Source organism: Rana temporaria, chromosome 1 (assembly GCF_905171775.1).
Source record: "Rana temporaria chromosome 1, aRanTem1.1, whole genome shotgun sequence".
NCBI lineage: Eukaryota > Metazoa > Chordata > Amphibia > Anura > Ranidae > Rana > Rana temporaria.
In genome coordinates this window covers 197,140,424-197,159,687 of record NC_053489.1, presented here as the reverse complement: position 1 = coordinate 197,159,687, position 19,264 = coordinate 197,140,424, and positions in this window count along the sequence as shown.

Sequence of the window (19,264 nt, the reverse complement as noted above, 5' to 3'; positions counted from 1 at the left end):
TATTTATTGGTTATTTATTTGCTACTGTGTACACGTTTGCACTCTTGCACATAGTTGTGTGCGGAGACATATATATTTTCGTTACCATTACACATGATATGAATCAATGTCAATATAGAACCTGTTCTGCTATAGCATATATTATCTCTTCTTTGGCGTACTCACATGTGGATGGCACAATCCCCAACACGATTTCACTCACCTTATAGGTGTATCACTACTAGTGCCCTTACTTTGGAACTTAATTTTGTACACATTTTTTGTTTATAGTGTGGCACACATCACTATATAAGCGTCACTTGGCATAAAACATTGTCTGGCGTTAGGCCCATCATTTGCATGGGGTCACGCCTCATTTTCATGGGTCACGCCCACTTCCACCTACGCCGGCATACGCCTTTGAATCCTACGCCACACTGGCGCAGCGTTGGGAGCACTGGCTTGCTGAATGCATTGCTTGCCTCTCTGTGCTGCGTTGGCGTACCGTACATTGGTTACTCTACGGTGCTCTCTGTGAATCTGGGCCTTAGGGGCTTAGAGACAGTTAAACCTTTCATACACCATGAGTTATATCCTAGAGTTTCTCTTTACCTGATTCAATTATTGTGACTAGCAAAAGACTGGTGTTCCCCTAAGAAAAAAGAAAACACAAGGAAATTATTTGAAACTTTGCATCTTGTCATTTTTCGTACAAGTGAGAGAAAGGAGAATCTAATGGCTTTGGGCAACAAACCACTGGTCAAATATAACATAACCCAATAATAACAAAAAAATAGGCTACAATAAAGTATATTTATTCTTTCTGTAATAAACTATAATTAAACAATTCTGTTTTTTTTTCACTGCCGTACTATTTAACATCATTTGTATGCCTATGCACAAAATGTTGGCATTGTACCAGTGAACAATTTTAAGCAACCCAATAACTTAACTGATAAGACAACATGGTGGAAATACAGGGCCAGATCCTCAAAAGAGATACTCCGACTTAAGTGCTGTTCAGTCTGTGTGTAACTTTGGAAACGATCCTCAAAAGGCTTTTTCCAAAGTTACACAGAAGATCCGGCATGTGTAATTGAATTACACTGCCTAATTTTAGGATGCAGTACCGCATCCGCCGCTGGGGGCATTTCGAGTCGAAATGCCGTTGCTAGTATGCAAATTAGCACTTAAGGCGATCCACAAAGCTTTCTAGCTTCTTTTTTGCGCCGTAAGTGTTATTTTGCAAGTGTAAAATTAGGGCTCGTTTTACAAAGTGTAAAGTTAGTCACACCTTGTAAAGGCCCATTGCAGCGACGGCATTTGGTATGCTTTCCCGAGGGAGAACTCCACGTCAATTTGCTAAAAAACAAAACCGGCATGGGTTCCCCCCCAGGAGCATACCAGGCCCTTAGGTCTGGTATGGGTTGTAAGGGGACCCCCCCTACGCCGAAAAATTGACGTAGGGGGTCCCCCTACAATCCATACCAGACCCGTATCCAAAGCACGGTACCCGGCCGGCCAGGAAGGGAGTGGGGACGAGCGAGCGTCCCCCCCCCTCCTGAGCCGTGCCAGGCCGCGTGCCCTCAACATGGGGGGGTTGGGTGCTCTGGGGCAGGGGGGCGCACTGCGGGCCCCCCCACCCCAGAGCACCCTGTCCCCATGTTGATGAGGACAGGACCTCTTCCCGACAACCCTTGCCATTGGTTGTCGGGGTCTGCGGGCGGAGGCTTATCGGAATCTGGGAGTCCCCTTTAATAAGGGGGCCCCCAGATACCGGCCCCCCACCCTAAGTGAATGGATATGGGGTACATCGTACCCCTATCCATTCACCTGGAGGCAAAAAGTAAAAGTTAATAAACACACAACACAAGGCTTTTTAAAATAGTTTATTATTCTGCTCCGGACGCCCCCCCTGTCTTCGTTATTAGCTCAATTACCAGGGGGGGCTTCTTCTTCCGCTCTCCGGGGGTCTTCTTCCACTCTCCGGGGGTCTTCCGCTCTCCGGGGGGGCTTCTCCGGACTCCGGGGGGGCTTCTCCGGACTCCGGGGGGCTTCTTCCATCTTCTCCCCTCTTCCGCTCTTGACTCGGCGAACCCCGGTTCTTCTGCAGCTCTCCGGTGCCTTCTTCTTCAGCGCTGGCTGCCTGCTATGTTTGTGTGTTAGCTCGATTTCAAACAGGCAGCCGGCGCGGTCTTCTGTGGCGTCATCTTCTCTTCTGGTCTTCTGTTCTTCCGATGTTGCCTCGTCGCCGGTTGTCGCTGTAATGATGGAAGCGCGCCTTGCATCACATTTATATAGGCATCACCGTCCCATCATGCTCCGGTAGGTACCCACGTGGTGGGTGCACGTGGGTAGGCACCCACCACGTGGGTACCTACCGGAGCATGATGGGACGGCGATGCCTATATAAATGGGATGCAAGGCGCGCTTCCATCATTACAGCGACAACAGGCGACGAGGCAACATCGGAAGAAAGGAAGAGAAGACCCTGACGCCACAGAAGACCGCGCCGGCTGCCTGTTTGAAATCGAGCTAACACACAAACATAGCAGGCAGCCAGCGCTGAAGAAGAAGGCACCGGAGAGCTGAAGAAGAACCGGGGTTCGCCGAGTCAAGAGCGGAAGAGGGGAGAAGATGGAAGAAGCCCCCCGGAGTCCGGAGAAGCCCCCCCGGAGTCCGGAGAAGCCCCCCCGGAGAGCGGAAGACCCCCGGAGAGTGGAAGAAGACCCCCGGAGAGCGGAAGAAGAAGCCCCCCCTGGTAATTGAGCTAATAACGAAGACAGGGGGGGCGTCCGGAGCAGAATAATAAACTATTTTAAAAAGCCTTGTGTTGTGTGTTTATTAACTTTTACTTTTTGCCTCCAGGTGAATGGATAGGGGTACGATGTACCCCATATCCATTCACTTAGGGTGGGGGGCCGGTATCTGGGGGCCCCCTTATTAAAGGGGACTCCCAGATTCCGATAAGCCTCCGCCCGCAGACCCCGACAACCAATGGCAAGGGTTGTCGGGAAGAGGTCCTGTCCTCATCAACATGGGGACAGGGTGCTCTGGGGTGGGGGGGCCCGCAGTGCGCCCCCCTGCCCCAGAGCACCCAACCCCCCCATGTTGAGGGCACGCGGCCTGGCACGGCTCAGGAGGGGGGGGGACGCTCGCTCGTCCCCACTCCCTTCCTGGCCGGCCGGGTACCGTGCTTTGGATACGGGTCTGGTATGGATTGTAGGGGGACCCCCTACGTCAATTTTTCGGCGTGGGGGGGTCTCCTTACAACCCATACCAGACCTAAGGACCTGGTATGCTCCTGGGGGGGAACCCATGCCGATTTTTTCTTTGAAAATTGGCATGGAGTTCTCCCTCAGGAATGCATGCCGCTGTCATTTTTTTTTTCCCCGACGCAACTTTAAGCCGTCGCGATCCTCAAAACTCGGCGTAACGTAACTTCGCGCATGCGCAGTACGGCCGACGCGCATGCGCAGTACGGCCGGCGCGGGAGCGCGCCTCATTTAAATGGGACTCGCCCCATTTGAATAGGAACGCCTTGCGCCGGCGGAATTTTAGTTACACAGCCTGAATTTTCTAGATAAGTGCTTTGTGGATCAGGCACTTAGGTAGAAACTTTAAGCCAGTGTAACTTAAATTGGATTTTTTAAGTTACGTCAGGTTTTTGTGGATCTGGCCCACAGATACTAAAGAGTTTCTCTACATTGCATTGATTCTGAGGCTCTTAATCCCCCAAATAATAAAACACAAACCAATTAGGAAGAGTACTTATGTCTTGTTCTTCTGCCAGCTCGGAAGTGTTGTGACAGCAACTCAAAGGTCTTTAATGGAACACGAATCTAATCTTTAGAGGATTTCCTGTGCATTCTTTTTAGATGCTAAAAATATGATTTAACAATCCTTTTAACCCTTTCTATTGCCAGTTCAATGTACAACACAAAGGGATATCATACGTGATGTCTGTTGATCTCCCCATGCTACCATCTAATTATCAACAAATGTAATTGGACATATCAACGATATGGATAGGCATTGTGAAACCTAGGGTATGAGTGAACCCTAAAAGATTGAATTATGAAAATGAAAAATCTATCTTTAACAACATCAGTTGCAAGGCAAGCCTTAAATCCCCTTGCTGCACCAGGATCTTCAGTTTTTAACAGAATTCCTGACTAACAGCTAAACACAGTTTAACCACTTAAGACCTGGACCAAAATGCAGCTAAAGGACCTTGCCCCTTTTTACGATTTTACTACTAATGGCGGCGATAAGTGATTTTTTTCGTGACTGCGACATTATGGCGGACACTTCGGACAATTTTGACACATTTTTGGGACCATTGTAATTTTCACAGCAAAAAATGCATTTAAAATGCATTGTTTACTGTGGAAATGACAGTTGCAGTTTAGGAGTTAACCACAGGGGGCGCTGAAGGAGTTATGTTTCACCTAATGTGTGTTTACAACTGTAGGGGGGTGTGGCTGTAGGAGTGACATCATCGATTGTGTCCCCCTATAAAAGGGATGACACGATCGATGCAGCCGCCACAGTGAAGAATGGGAAAGCCGTTCTTCAGCCCTGGGGACCGATCATGGGACCCCAGCGGCGATCGGGTCCGCGGGTAACACGGTCCCGGTCATGGAGCTTCGAACCTAGTCGCAGGAGCAAGCCGTGGGCGCGCGCCAGCGACCCACGGCTGGGTACATGTACAGGACGTACCTGTACGTACATGTGCCCAGCCGTGCCCTTCTGCTGACGTATATGTGCAGGAGGCGGTCCTTAAGTGATTAAAGATGTATATATGTATTGTACAGGAGGCCGTGGCTGTGTCCTGTAAGGATGATATTTTTCCCCTCTGTTTGGACAGAGGGAACAAATGGGTTAACTCACTGATCAGAGGAAGTGGGTTTAAAAAAAAATACAGGAAGTAGTAGATGGAGGAGCACAGACAAGCGGATGGTGGTCGGTGGATTGGTGTGCAGCTGTGAGAGTGCATGTCAGTGTCCTACCTGGAAACCTGCTAGCAGTGGAAGTTACCCTCTGCAAAAATCCGGGACTGTTTAACTGCGCTAGCAGTTTTGAACTCTGCAAGTCAGTGAGACTTATATATCCTTCTATTATTTTGCTGCCGTGAAGCTGTTTAAGTTTATTAAACATTATAAATAAAAGAAAGGTCTGGTGTCACCAGTGACCTACCTCTATCCCTAGTAGTACATATTTGAGGTGTGCACAATAGGCCGATAAAATTGACAAATATAAATACAATAAAACATTTATTGTAGAAATAATCACACATAAAAGAGTAGCATAAACAAAGGCAAAGCCAATACAATTGTACATGGTTAAATATCACATTGAATTAGTAATACATGAGTATATATAACATCTAACACCCGACTTGTTTCGCGAGATGTGACTGTCTCTCAGGGGTGGATACATGCAGCATGTATCTGGACATAAATGACCCATGCATATATTTCTGCCATCCTCGGTGAACACAGCCACAGGCACCCAGGCCTTGCCAATTGGCGAGTATTCCACTTTCTGTAAGGTCCCTATTACCATTTGTCCATCATTTATTCATGTGTTACATTATCTTTTTTGGTCATTAATTTCCAGATATATCCTACATGCATCCACCCCTAAAGAGTGAGTCACATCTCGTGAAACGCATCGGGTATTATAGATGTTCTGTATTCTCATGTTTTTTTAATGCAATGTGATCTTTAACCATGTACAATTGTATCGGCTTTGCCTTTGTTTATGCTACTCTTTTATGTGAGATTATTTCTGCAATAAATGTTTTTATTGTATTTATATTTGTCAATTTCATTGGCCTATTGTGCACACCTCATATAAAGTCCCAAAGGGCACTACTTTTGTTTTTAATAAACATTACTTTGATTTAAAAGTGTGTGTCATACAATCTAGTTGGTTCCCCAGTGGATGGTGGTGTGTGGATGTTAACACGAGAGGGGAGGAACAACCGGAGCTATTTTGAGCGGAAAGCAAATTTACACTGTTATACAAGCTGTACACTCACTGCTTTACATTGTAGGAAAGTGTAATTTCTTCAGTGTTGTCACATGAAAAAATATAATGAAATATTTACAAAAATGTGAAGGGTGTACTCACCTTTGTGAGATACTCTGTGTAAAAAAAAAAAAAAAAAAAAAAAAAAATATTATATATATATATATATATATATATACACCATCTTGAGAAAGATGGACTTAGCTTCATTGAAAAGTTGACAATAAAAATACTGCTCGTTTTGATCTTTATCCTCTACAAGACCCGTGAGTACCTCTAAACCAGTTTTGGTTTATAGATATATAGTCATCAGGGGGGTGTCTAGCCCTAGTGGTAGATGCATTGTTAAAGTGAGTTCATGTCAATTCCATATTTTTTTTAAGGGCTGGGTAGTCCACTTTTGTTGAAAAGTAAAAATAAAAAACGTCTAAGGCCTCGTACACACGATAGGTTAAACAGAGGACTGATGGACCGTATTTATCGGTCAAAACCGATCGTGTGTGGGCCCCAAAGGTTATTTAACCATCGGATTAAAAAAAAGCCAACTTGCTTTAAATTTAACGATCGTTAGTAGGCACAACCATCGGTTAAAAATCCACGCATTCTCAGAATCAAGTCGACGCATGCTTGGAAGCATTGAACTTCATTTTTTTCAGCGCGTCGTTGTATTTTACGTCACCGCGTTCTGACACAATCGTTTTTTTAACGATGGTGTGTAGGCACGACGGACCATCAGTCAGCTTCATCGGTTAACCGATGAAAACGGTCCATTCTCATCGGATGGACTGATCGTGTGTACGCAGCATTACATAACCTGAATTGCCCATGCAGCAAAATACAAATAATGACAAGAATAAAAATGCCAAGTCACCTGGTTATGCTTTGGCAGAATGGCTTCTTCTACTACACAGGCTTTTCCCAGCTCACTTAGCCTTGGTTTGCAGTAACTCACTGCACAGGTCTACTCCTGGCTTCAACAGGGTTCTCCAGCCCCCCCCAGGTTCACTCATCGGAGATCTTCAGATTTCGTCCAGCCTTCTGGTACCCATTAACTGCCTCAGTTCTCTCTTGGTCTTGTAAAGCCCTGTACACACTATCGGTTGTCTGATAAAAACAGACCGATGGACCGTTTTCATCGGACAAACCGATCGTGTGTGGGCCCCATCGATCTGTTTTCCATCGGTGAAAAAAAAATAGAAAATGTTTTCAAATTTTCCTATAAATAAATAACCGATAGAAAAAAAAGATTGTCTGTCTGGAAGTCCATCGGTCAAAAATCCATGCATGCTCAGAATTAAGTTGACGCATGCCTGGAAGCATTGAACTTAATTTTTCTCAGCACATCGTAGTGTTTTACGTCACCGCGTTGGACACGGTCAAATTTTTGACCGATGGTGTGTAGGCAAGACTGATGAAAGTCAGCTTCATTGGATACCCGATGAAAAAATCCATCGGATTAGATTCCATCAGATATCCAATGTGTGTACAGGGCTTAAGCCTGCGTAACCATCACGGTTTTCTCAGTCCTTTATCAAGAAGTCTCCCAAACAAGGGATATAGGCCCAGATTCACAAAGCACTTGCGCCGACGTAAGTGCAAATGTGCGCCGGCATATGTGTGTGTGCTAGAGTCACAAACCAATATACGCCTAAAAACCGGCCACCCTACGCCGGCGTAGCGTGGGCGCAAATATGGGCTGGACGCATGTTGCTTCTCCCATTGATTAGTCATTCAAATGAGGGAAATACGGCGATTCACGAACGTGCGTGCGCCCGGCGCATGCTACGCGGGGCGCACGTAAGTTGTACGTCCGGCGCAAAGTTATTCCCCATAAAGGAGGTGCAACCCGGCAACAGACGTGCACAGGTCAGCTGGAGAGCAGCTGCAGCAGCACCGTTACGGACGAGCTGAGCAACCACACTTGCAGGACAACACATCTGTATGCCAACATGCCAGGGGCAGCCATGGTCATAGCACTACTGCGTCCAAAGGCATGGAGGAGGGCACAGGAGAGGATATACTGAACGCGCATGAATGTCTTTGGCATGGGGGTATCGGAGGTGTATCGCATCTTCAGATTCAGCCCTGATGCCATCCTGGAATCAGCCACAGCCCTGCATGATGAAATCACCAGCCAGACAGAATGCTCACATGCAGTGCAGCCACTGGTCAAGGTACTGGCAACACTCCATTTCCTCGCCAGTGGATCTTTGCAACGTACAAGTGGAGTCGTGTCTGGGATGTCACAATCCACCATGAGCATATGCGTGCACCAGGTTGTCCCCTCAATCCTCACACGCATGTCCCACCACATCATCAAACCCACCCATGAGCACCTGCGGCAGAAGGCAATGCAGGATTTCTACAGAATTGCCGGATTCCCACGCACCATCGGGGCCATTGATTGCACACATGTGGCACTACGGCCCCCCCGTGCCACAGAGCACATATACCGCAATCGTAAGCAGTGGCATTCCATCAACGTACAGGTGATAGCTGATGCGCAATGCCTCATATGGCACGTCCGTGCCAAACACCCTGGGGCCAGCCACGACAGCTACATATACCGTCAAAGCAACATCCCAATGGAATTCGAACAGAACGTGTACAGGGACAGCTGGCTGGTTGGTGAGGGACATGGGTGTCAGGCATGACTGTCCAACCCCATGATTCAGACATCACGAGGGGCACATGCATGACTAACATCCTCCTGTCTTTTCCCTTCCAGGTGACTCGGCATATGCACTTGGGCCCCATCTCTTGACTCCATACCGGAATCCCCAAACCAGAGGCCAAAGAAGATACAATGCTGCACACATACACACCCGTGCAGTGGTGGAGCGCACACTTGGCATCCTGAAGTCCCGTTTCTGATGGCTGGATAAGTCCGGGGGGCCCTGTTGTATTCCCCAAACTTTGTGTGCCAGATCATCGGTGCATGTTGCGTGCTGCACAACTACGCCATGAGAAAGGGCCTGGAGATTGACATATGTGATGACCTGACCCCGATGCCACACAGTCCCCCCTGCCTGAGGCTACCCCATCTGCTGAAGGAACAGCAGTCAGGAGTTGCATCGTGGAACACATCTTTGCATGTTAAACACACACATTCATCATGGCACACGGACAATGCACGCATGCACACCACTGTGGTCCCTAGCTCACACACACACCACATCCACCTCACATTGGTTTAGCCCAAGTCCACCGTGCAAGACTTGGGAGCAGCAACGGCACGCCAAGGCCCCAATGATGTTGCTGTCCATTCATACCACATTCATACGGTCGTGGAGATAACCTCTCCCCGATGAACCAAGGTGACCCCTGCCAGCTGACACGCCTTGCTGGCAGGAAAAGTCACACTCACACACCAGTCACACGGTCGCAATGACCTCACCGGGAAAACCCTGCCCCTGCAAAACGGTGTCCAGTCACTAATTCTGCACTCCTCACCGTGTGCATGGTGCTGTGACATCCGTGAAAGAAAAAAAAAGGGGATCATGCCATTAACAGCCATGGCATGCCCTTACAGGTGCACAACACATGCATCTGTGCATGTCACCAAAAAAAAAAAAAAAAAAGCTCAAACTCTGAGCTGCACTTGTCCTCAGGCCAGTAATTTTCCCTCTCACGGGCCAGGCCTCGTGCCAAGGGTTCGACTCCGCAGCTGTCGTGGTGTCGACTCGGGTGGGGGGGGTGCTGCATCACCTGGGCTGACGCTCTTGGAGCTTGGGGCGGATGTTGCCTGCATCCCCTCCAAGGCAATTGCAATGCGTGTCAGGACGCTATTTCTCTCTGCCTGCAACTGCCTCTGCCGGGCGTTGTTCTGGCGCTAGAGGCGCCTGTTCTGGTGACCACGGCAGAAGAACATGCAAGCGGAGATGGATGGGCATGCACCCGAAAATGAAGAACTATTCCCTCTGCTCCGACCAACACATGATCATCAGAAAGGGGCACAGATAATGGAAAAAAATAACCCCCCTAAGCTAGCAGGAGCGGTGGAGATATGTAATTCAGATTTTTTTTATATTAATTCTGCAAATCCAATCCGGGGACATACAGTGTCCTCAATCTGGGGACTGTCCCCGGAAATCGGGGATGTCTGGTCACCCTATTCTAGAGACCAGATGTAATCTGCAACCTAACAAATAGCAAGGGGAGGATATTTCAGCCTTTTTCACCTGATAATACTGTGAATAACACAGTGACAGTGAGTCACTCACGCCACTGTATTTATAAAAAGAGTCATTATGTCAGTCAGGCTGGAATTTAACCACTTCCCGCCCGGCCTATAGCAGAACGATGGCCCGGTGGTGGTTCAGTTATCCTAACTGGGCGTCATATGACATCCAGCAGGATAACATGCTGGAGCGCCCATGGGAGGCGCGCAGCATGGTGATCAGTGGTGCTGTGTGTCACTCTGACACTACACATCTCCAATCCTGGTAAGGAGCCTCTGGAGGGCCCCAGGAGGCCCCCAGGGGCCCGGATGGCAACCCCCCTTTTTTTTATATTTTTTTTTATTAAAGGGCCCAGAGATCCCCAGAGCCCCAGATTACAACTCCCCTTTTTTAAAAAAAAATATATATATATATATATTTAATAAAGGGCTCAGAGGTCCCCAGGGGCCCGGATGGCAACCCCCCCCCCCTTTTTTATAAAAAAAAAAAAAAAATTCTATATTTTTTTATTTATTTTTTTTTTATTTTTTTTTTATATATATATATTTTATTATTAAAGGGCCCAGAGGTCCCCAGGGCCCCATGTGGCAACCCCCCCCTTTTTTTTTTTATAAATGTTTATTTTTTTATTTTATTTTTTATTTTTTTTTTATTAAAGGGCCCAGAGGTCCCCAGGGCCCTGGATGGCAACCCCCCTTTTTTTTTATAAAAAAAATACATTTTTATATATTTCTTGATTTTTTTCTTCTTCTTTTTTTTATGTATATATTTTTTTTTATTAAAGGGCCCAGAGGTCCCCAGGGGCCCGGAAGTCCCCAGGGCCCCGGATGGCAACCCCCTTTTTTCATTTTATATATATTTCTTTATTTTTATTAAAGGGCCCAGAGGTTCCCAGATGGCTACCCCCCCTTATATATATATATATATATATATATATATACACATACATATATACATATATATATATATATATATATATGTTTTTTTTTGTTAAGGCCCCCCCGCTTCTCCAATTTCAGGCGGCAGCACCCCCCCCCCCCCCCCCGGCTCTCTGCTTCAGGGGGCCCATGCCTGAAGCTGTGTAAGGGGCCCCTTAATTCCTGATGGCGGCAGTGAAGGAGAAAACAACATTTTATAACAGAAAAACTAATAAAAACGATTTTTTTCAAATTCCCTGTCTTTTTGTCGTTTGTTTAGCAAAAAAATATAAACCCCAGTGGTGATCAAATACGACCAAAAGAAAGCTCTATTTGTGGGAAGAAAATGATAAAAACATTGTTTGGGTACAGTGTTGCATGACCGTGCAATTGTCATTCAAAATGCGACAGAGCTGAAAGCTGAAAATTGTCCTGGGCAGGAAGAGGGGAAAGTGCCTGGTATTGAAGTGGTTTATACATGTCTTCATCTGCATTACATGAGGAGGGGATCAAAAATTGTTTACAGAAGGACAATAACATTGTCTGAGCTTCCCGTTCACAGTGAATGACAAGGACCCTGAATTTCTGGCAAAACCAACAGGTATTTTCCATGCTTGCTGAAAATGTTCTTAGGCTATAAAATGAAAACTAAAGCTGATACTGCATCTTAGAACTGATAAACTGCATTATGTTGCATTTTTGTTATTCTGTTTAGATATCATTTAACAATAAATGGCACTGAAGTGCAACAATGAAACTTAATATTTAAAGCTGTGGCATATTATGTCACTGTCCTGAACTTCAATACAGAAATGTAATTTGCAGTGTCTCTGCACATCCATACCAATATACTATAACTCTTCTACTGAAAAATACAGCAGCCCAAAAGGAAACTTCACCACTCTAATGCCACGTACACACGACCGTTTTTCGGGTTCTAAAAAATGAATTTTTTTTTAATGTCATTAAAAACGATCGTGTGTGTGCAAAGGAATTTCCCTTTAGCTTACAGTGGATGTAAACCCGATTCATGAAATTAGACCTGGGAACATATATCTGTAGTGTTTACTTATCTTTCTCCAAAGCCTTAAGTCTTGTGTCTTTCTGCTGCTTTGTTCCTCTGTTATCAGCAGAGTCACTTCTGACAAGCTCTCTGTAACAATAGATAAAAGCAGCTGAAAATTTGTGTAGGGGAGGTTGCTATAAATAGATTAGCAGAGAGCTGATCTATTCACTGTGCAGCTCTGTATGTTCCTCCTGCCTAGGAGGAAGGGTGAGTGCCTTTCCTTCAATCAGCTGTCACACAGTGTATGCCAAGACTCCCCTCCCACTTCTGAAAGAATAAGTAAAAATTCTAACACAATGTTTACTTTCTAAAGAATATAGAAATCTGAAGATGCAGATATACATGTAAAGAGAGAGAGAGAGAGAGAGAGAGAGAGAGACTTGTAAAGCGCAACACATGCAAACTGAATCGCCTCTGGGCGCTGTATCCATTTCATGGGTAAGGAACCCCTTGACCTCAGAAGAGATGGGTTTTTATCTTTCTCCTGAAGGCCAAGTGGTCCGACTCCAGTCGGATGGTGGTTGGTAGTGCATTCCACAGGCGAGGTCCCTGGACTGCAAATCTTCGATCTCCTTTGGACTTGTATCTGGCCTTGGGTATCTGGAGGAGGTTTTGATTGGTGGATCGCAGAATGCGATTGGGGTTATGGGCTTTTATTTTTTCGCATAGATATTGGGGGGCGTTGCCTTGAATACACTTATGTATTAGACAGAGTGCCTTGAAAGTGATTCTGTCTTTTACTGGCAACCAATGAAGGGATCTCAGTGAAGGTGAGATTGATTCCCATGTTTTTTTCCCAGTCACTAGTCGAGCGGCCGTATTTTGAACGACTTGCAGACGAGTGATTTGGTATTTGAGGAGTCCTAGATAGAGGGCATTTGCGTAGTCGAGTCTGGAATTGATGATTGTTCCCACCACGACTGCAATGTCCTCTTTCGGGATAAAGGGCGTGAGTCTGCGTAGTAGGCGCAGCAGATGGTGGGACCCGCTGACTACTGACCCTATTTGTGCATCCATTGTCATGTAGGTATCGAAAATGACTCCGAGACTTTTGACTTTGGTGCTAGGGGTGATAGTTTTACCCAGAATTGGTGGGGGAGTCCATGTTGACGCGGGGTGATTTTTCCGGTTAGCGTGAAACAGGAGAAGTTCTGTTTTCGAACCATTGAGTTTAAGATAACTGTTTGTCATCCAGTTATCTATTAGAGTGAGGCATTTCTCTAGTCCAAGAGAATGATCCTTTTTGTTGCAGATGCGGAAATACAGTTGTGTGTCGTCTGCATAGGAGTGGTAAAGTAACTTCTGGTTACTGATGATTTCAAAGAGAGGGCGAAGATAGATATTAAACAATACGGGTGATAAGGGAGATCCCTGAGGGACTCCGCATGACACCGTACGTTTTTCAGAAGTGAAAGACCCCAGTTTCACTATTTGTGATCGGTTTTCCAAGAAGGAGGAGAACCAGGGTAAAACACATTCAGCGACTCCGGCTACTTCAGCTAGCCTAGCCAGTAGTAGTCCATGGTCTATAGTGTCAAAAGCCGCGCTTAGGTCCAGCAGTATCAGGAGACAAGATTCTCCTTTGTCTGCGGCCTCTAGAGCGTCATCCCATATTTTAAGCAGCGCCGTTTCTGTTCCGTGACCCGGACGGAAGCCTGATTGAAACGGATCGAGTAATTTATGGGTGTCTAAATGCAGTTGCAGCTGTTGTACAACTACTTTCTCCATTACATTGGAGAAGACATTTAGAGCTGTTATGGGCCTCCGGTTGTTTGGGTCTTTGGGGTCAAGGGTAGTTTTTTTTAGAATTGGTTTTATTGTACCTTGTTTTAGCAAGGTGGGCACCATGCCCTCCTTGAATGATTGGTTAATGAGCTGCGTGATAGCTGGTGCCAGTATATCGGCACTTTCTTTCAGCAGTTTAGTGGGGATGATATCATTGGGTGCTGTGCTATTACGCAGAGTCCCGATGATGTTTTTAGTGGCATCGATGGAAATGGGTTTTAGAGTGAACTTTGGTGGTTGCGACGGATTTATGTGGGTATTAGGTTTGTGATTTGGGGGGGGGAGTTGATGACGGTTCCATTTTGCTGAATACTTTCACTGATTTTTTCAATTTTATTAATGAAATAATCCGATAATTCGTTGCAAAATTCTTGTGAATCAGAATTGGGGGCCTCTAAACAAGCTGGATTCATAGTCTGAGTGACCAGCTTGAAGAGTTCTCGGGGGCGGTTAAGGGCATTTGCGATGATGTTGGAGAAATTATTTTTTTTGGCCGTGAAGATTTCTTTGTGATATTTCCTTGTTATTATTTTGTAAATGGTGTGGTTTTTATCTGAAGAGCACCTTTTCCACGCAGCTTCTGCTCTTCTACGCTCTTGCTTTAGCAACGTCAGCTGGTCATTAAACCAGCTGGAGTTGTTTTTCCGGATGCAAGTTTTGCGTTTTGGTGCTACTAAGTCAGCTGACTGTAGTAGCGCCTTGTTGATGGCTTCAAGTGTTTCTGTGGCTGTTTGTTTTTGTTGGGTTGTTTTTATTTTGTTCCCTAGTGTTGTTTTGAAGAGTTCCGAGTGGAGCTTCTTCTGAGATCTAGTCCAGTGAGTTGTCACCGGTTTTGTCGTTTTTTTTGGGCTGGCATTTTTGGTGATTGTGAATTTGATGGCATGGTGATCGGTCCATGGTTGCGGCTCATTTCCCAGGACGTCAATTTCCAAATCTTGTTTGAAAATGAGATTGAGCGTATGGCATGAGGCATGAGTGGGGCCTTGTATTAGTTGCTGCAGACCTAATCCTTCCAGATGGTCGATGCAGGCGTCGGCTATGGGGTCCATCGAGGAGTTGGCCCAGAGGTTGAAATCCCCAAGCACCAAAAGGTGTTTGATGTTTAGGGTATATGTGGAGATGAATTCAGTCAATGACGTGAGTAGGTGCGTTTTTGGGCCTGGTGGTCTATAGCAAAGTAGCATATGGACCGTATCTTGGGGATTTGTTTGCAGCTGCAGAGTGAGGGTTTCCATGAATGGAAGCGAGTTTTGAAGGACTGGTTTGGTGATCGAGAGGTGAGTCTTGTGGATCACCGCCAGGCCCCCCCTCTTTGCCCCACTCTGTTTTGCATTTGAATGCGATAATTTGCTGGCACCAATTCTGCTAGAATGGTGTTGCAGTCAGCTGTCAGCCAGCTTTCTGTGATGAAGAGGCAGTCTAGATCGTGTTGAAGGATGAAATCATAGATTTCTTGTCGGTGTTTTACTGCCGATCTTGTGTTGACCAAAGCGCAAATTATGTGCTTGGGCTGGGGTACCTGCGCGTAGTTTTTGACTGTTGATCGTCGATTGATTCTCAACAGTCGCTCATTCCTTAGAGCTTTTTTGGTGACAACTGGGAGTATAGAGGCAAATGGTTTTAGTTCCCGGATGGTTTCTGCAGAGTATTTTAGGTAACCCATGGTCGCAGAAAAAAATGCAGGGAAGTAATTGGTTGATTGGTGATGGGTGGAAGACTGTCCAAGTGAGCCGTCACTCGTTGAGTCTTCTCTCCCCGATTGGTCCAGAGGAAGGCAAAAAACCCCAGGCGTGCTGTGCCAATCTGCAGCGATCGGGGGAAAAAATGCCTTCCTGACCCCTTAACGGCGATCGGTGCAACCCTGGATCAATTGGCTAGGGGGGTGTGGGGGGGGGTGGGAGTCCTGTTTTTTTGTGCTGTGTCTGCAGCAGCCGAGAGCTGGGAGGACCCTGCCTGGCTGCACTATCCCTGGGGAGAGCCGACTCGTTTGAGAGCGTCCTGCTCTCACTATCCCTGGGGTGAGCAGACTAAGATGAGAGCGTCTGCTGCACCGCTGAATCTATATATCAAGAGTTCCAACTTATTAGCTGCAAGCTTGTTCTGGATCAGTGATTCAAAAAAATAATGAAGACTCCTGTCTTACCTCCTGTTTCAAACTCCTGGGGCCAGATCCACAAAAACCTGGCGTAACTTAAAAAATCCCATTTAAGTTACACTGCCTTAAAATTTCTACCTAAGTGCCCGATCCACAAAGCACTTATCTAGAAATTTCAGGCTGTGTAACTAAAATTCCGCCGGCGCAAGGCGTTCCTATTCAAATGGGGCGAGTCCCATTTAAATGAGGCGCGCTCCCGCGCCGGCCGTACTGCGCATGCGCAAAGTTACGTTACGCCGAGTTTTGAGGATCGCGACGGCTTAAAAAAGTTGCGTCGGGAAAAAAAAAATGACAGCGTCGCTCGGCATGCATTCCTGAGGGAGAACTCCATGCCAATTTTCAAAGAAAAAACCGGCATGGGTTCACCCCCCAGGAGCATACCAGGCCCTTAGGTCTGGTATGGGTTGTAAGGAGACCCCCCCACGCCGAAAAATCGACGTAGGGGGTCCCCCTACAATCCATACCAGACCCGTATCCAAAGCACGCTACCCGGCCGGTCAGGAAGGGAGTGGGGACGAGCGAGCGCCCCCCCCTCCTGAGCCGTGCCAGGCCGCATGCCCTCAACATGGGGGGGTTGGGTGCTCTGGGGCAGGGGGGCGCACTGCGGGCCCCCCCACCCCAGAGCACCCTGTCCCCATGTTGATGAGGACAGGACCTCTTCCCGACAACCCTTGCCATTGGTTGTCGGGGTCTGCGGGTGGGGGCTTATCGGAATCTGGGAGTCCCCTCAAATAAGGGGGCCCCCAGATACCGGCCCCCCACCCTAAGTGAATGGATATGGGGTACATCGTACCCCTATCCATTCACCTGTAGGCAAAAAGTTAAAGTTAGTAAACACACAACACAAGGGTTTTTAAAATAATTTATTATTCTGCTCCGGATGCCCCCCTGTCTTCTTTATTAGCTCTATTAGCAGGGGGGCTTCTTCTTCCGCTCTCCGGGGGTCTTCCACTCTCCGGGGGTCTTCTTCCACTCTCCGGGGGGGGTTTCTTCTTCCGCTCTCCGGGGGGGGCTTCTCCGGACTCCGGGGGTCTTCTTCCATCTTCTCCCCTCTTCCGCTGTTGACTCGGCGAACCCCAGTTCTTCTGCAGATGTCCGGTGCCTTCTTCTTCAGCGCTGGCTGCCTGCTATCTTTGTGTGTTAGCTCAATTTCTAACAGGCAGCCGGTGCTGTCTTCTGTGACGTCAGGTTCTTCTTCTTCCCTCTTCCGATGTTGCCTCGTCGCCTGTTGTCGCTGTAATGATGGAAGCGCGCCTTGCATCCCATTTATATAGGCATCACCGTCCCATCATGCTCCGGTAGGTACCCACGTGGTGGGTGCACGTGGGTAGGCACCCACCACGTGGGTACCTGACGGAACATGATGGGACGGTGATGCCTATATAAATGGGATGCAAGGCGCGCTTCCATCATTACAGCGACAACAGGCGACGAGGCAACATCGGAAGAGGGAAGAAGAAGAACCTGACGTCACAGAAGACCGTACCGGCTGCCTGTTAGAAATTGAGCTAACACACAAAGATAGCAGGCAGCCAGCGCTGAAGAAGAAGGCACCGGACATCTGCAGAAGAACCGGGGTTCGCCGAGTCAACAGCGGAAGAGGGGAGAAGATGGAAGAAGCCCCCCGGAGAGCGGAGAAGCCCCCCCCCCGGAGAGCGGAAGAAGAAACCCCCCCCGGAGAGTGGAAGAAGACCCCCGGAGAGTGGAAGACCCCCGGAGAGCGGAAGAAGAAGCCCCCCCTGGAAATAGAGCTAATAAAGAAGACAGGGGGGGCATCCGGAGCAGAATAATAAATTATTTTAAAAACCCTTGTGTTGTGTGTTTAATAACTTTTACTTTTTGCCTACAGGTGAATGGGTAGGGGTACGATGTACCCCATATCCATTCACTTAGGGTGGGGGGCCGGTATCTGGGGGCCCCCTTATTTGAGGGGACTCCCAGATTCCGATAAGCCCCCGCCCGCAGACCCCGACAACCAATGGCAAGGGTTGTCGGGAAGAGGTCCTGTCCTCATCAACATGGGGACAGGGTGCTCTGGGGTGGGGGGGCCCGCAGTGCGCCCCCCTGCCCCAGAGCACCCAACCCCCCCATGTTGAGGGCATGCGGCCTGGCACGGCTCAGGAGGGGGGGGGGCGCTCGCTCGTCCCCACTCCCTTCCTGACCGGCCGGGTAGCGTGCTTTGGATACGGGTCTGGTATGGATTGTAGGGGGACCCCCTACGTCGATTTTTCGGCGTAGGGGGGGTCTCCTTACAACCCATACCAGACCTAAGGGCCTGGTATGCTCCTGGGGGGGAACCCATGCCGGTTTTGTTTTACAAATTGCCGTGGAGTTCTCCCTCGGGAATGCATACCAAATGCCGTCGCTGGAATGGGCTTTTACATGGTGTGACTAGTTTACACTTTGTAACATCAGCCCTAGTTTTACACTTGCAAACTAAAACTTACGGCGAAAAAACGAAGCTGGAAAGCTTTGTGGATCACCTTAAGTGCTAATTTGCATACTAGAAACGGCATTTCGACTCGAAATGCCCCCAGCGGCGGATGCGGTACTGCATCCTAAGATTCGGCAGTGTAATTCAATTACACATGCCGGATCTTCTGCCTAACTTTGGAAAAAGCCTTTTGAGGATCGTTTCCAAAGTTAGACACAGACTAAACAGCAGTTAAGTCTGCGTATCTCTTTTGAGGATCTGGCCCCTGGTTTTTAACTCAGGCACTTTTGATCAAAGAATGCACTTCTGGTCAGAGAGTCCACATGTGAAGCCACCATCAACTGGTAAAGGGTAAAACTTATGTAGGGAGATTTGTTTCATCTCTGTGTATCTTCTGAGGCTATTCACTTCACTGGGTTGGCAGAGGGTTTACATTGACTTAAAGCATAGTACACACATGCAGAATGTTGGGTGGCATCAGCCCGTTCAATAGAAAACAGCCAACATTTGACCCATTTGTACTGGAGTTGGTCCAAAAGAAGCCGGCTTTTCAGTTGGCTTCTTTTGAAGGGACATGGCCAAAAAAAGTCTACCGATCGGCTCCCAATCAGCACTCACAGCCAATGGCTGAGTGCTGACTGGAGTGTTCTGGTGGGGGGCCATCCCCCTGTCAGGACACAATAGCACAGCAGGGAAGATCGATGTACTAAC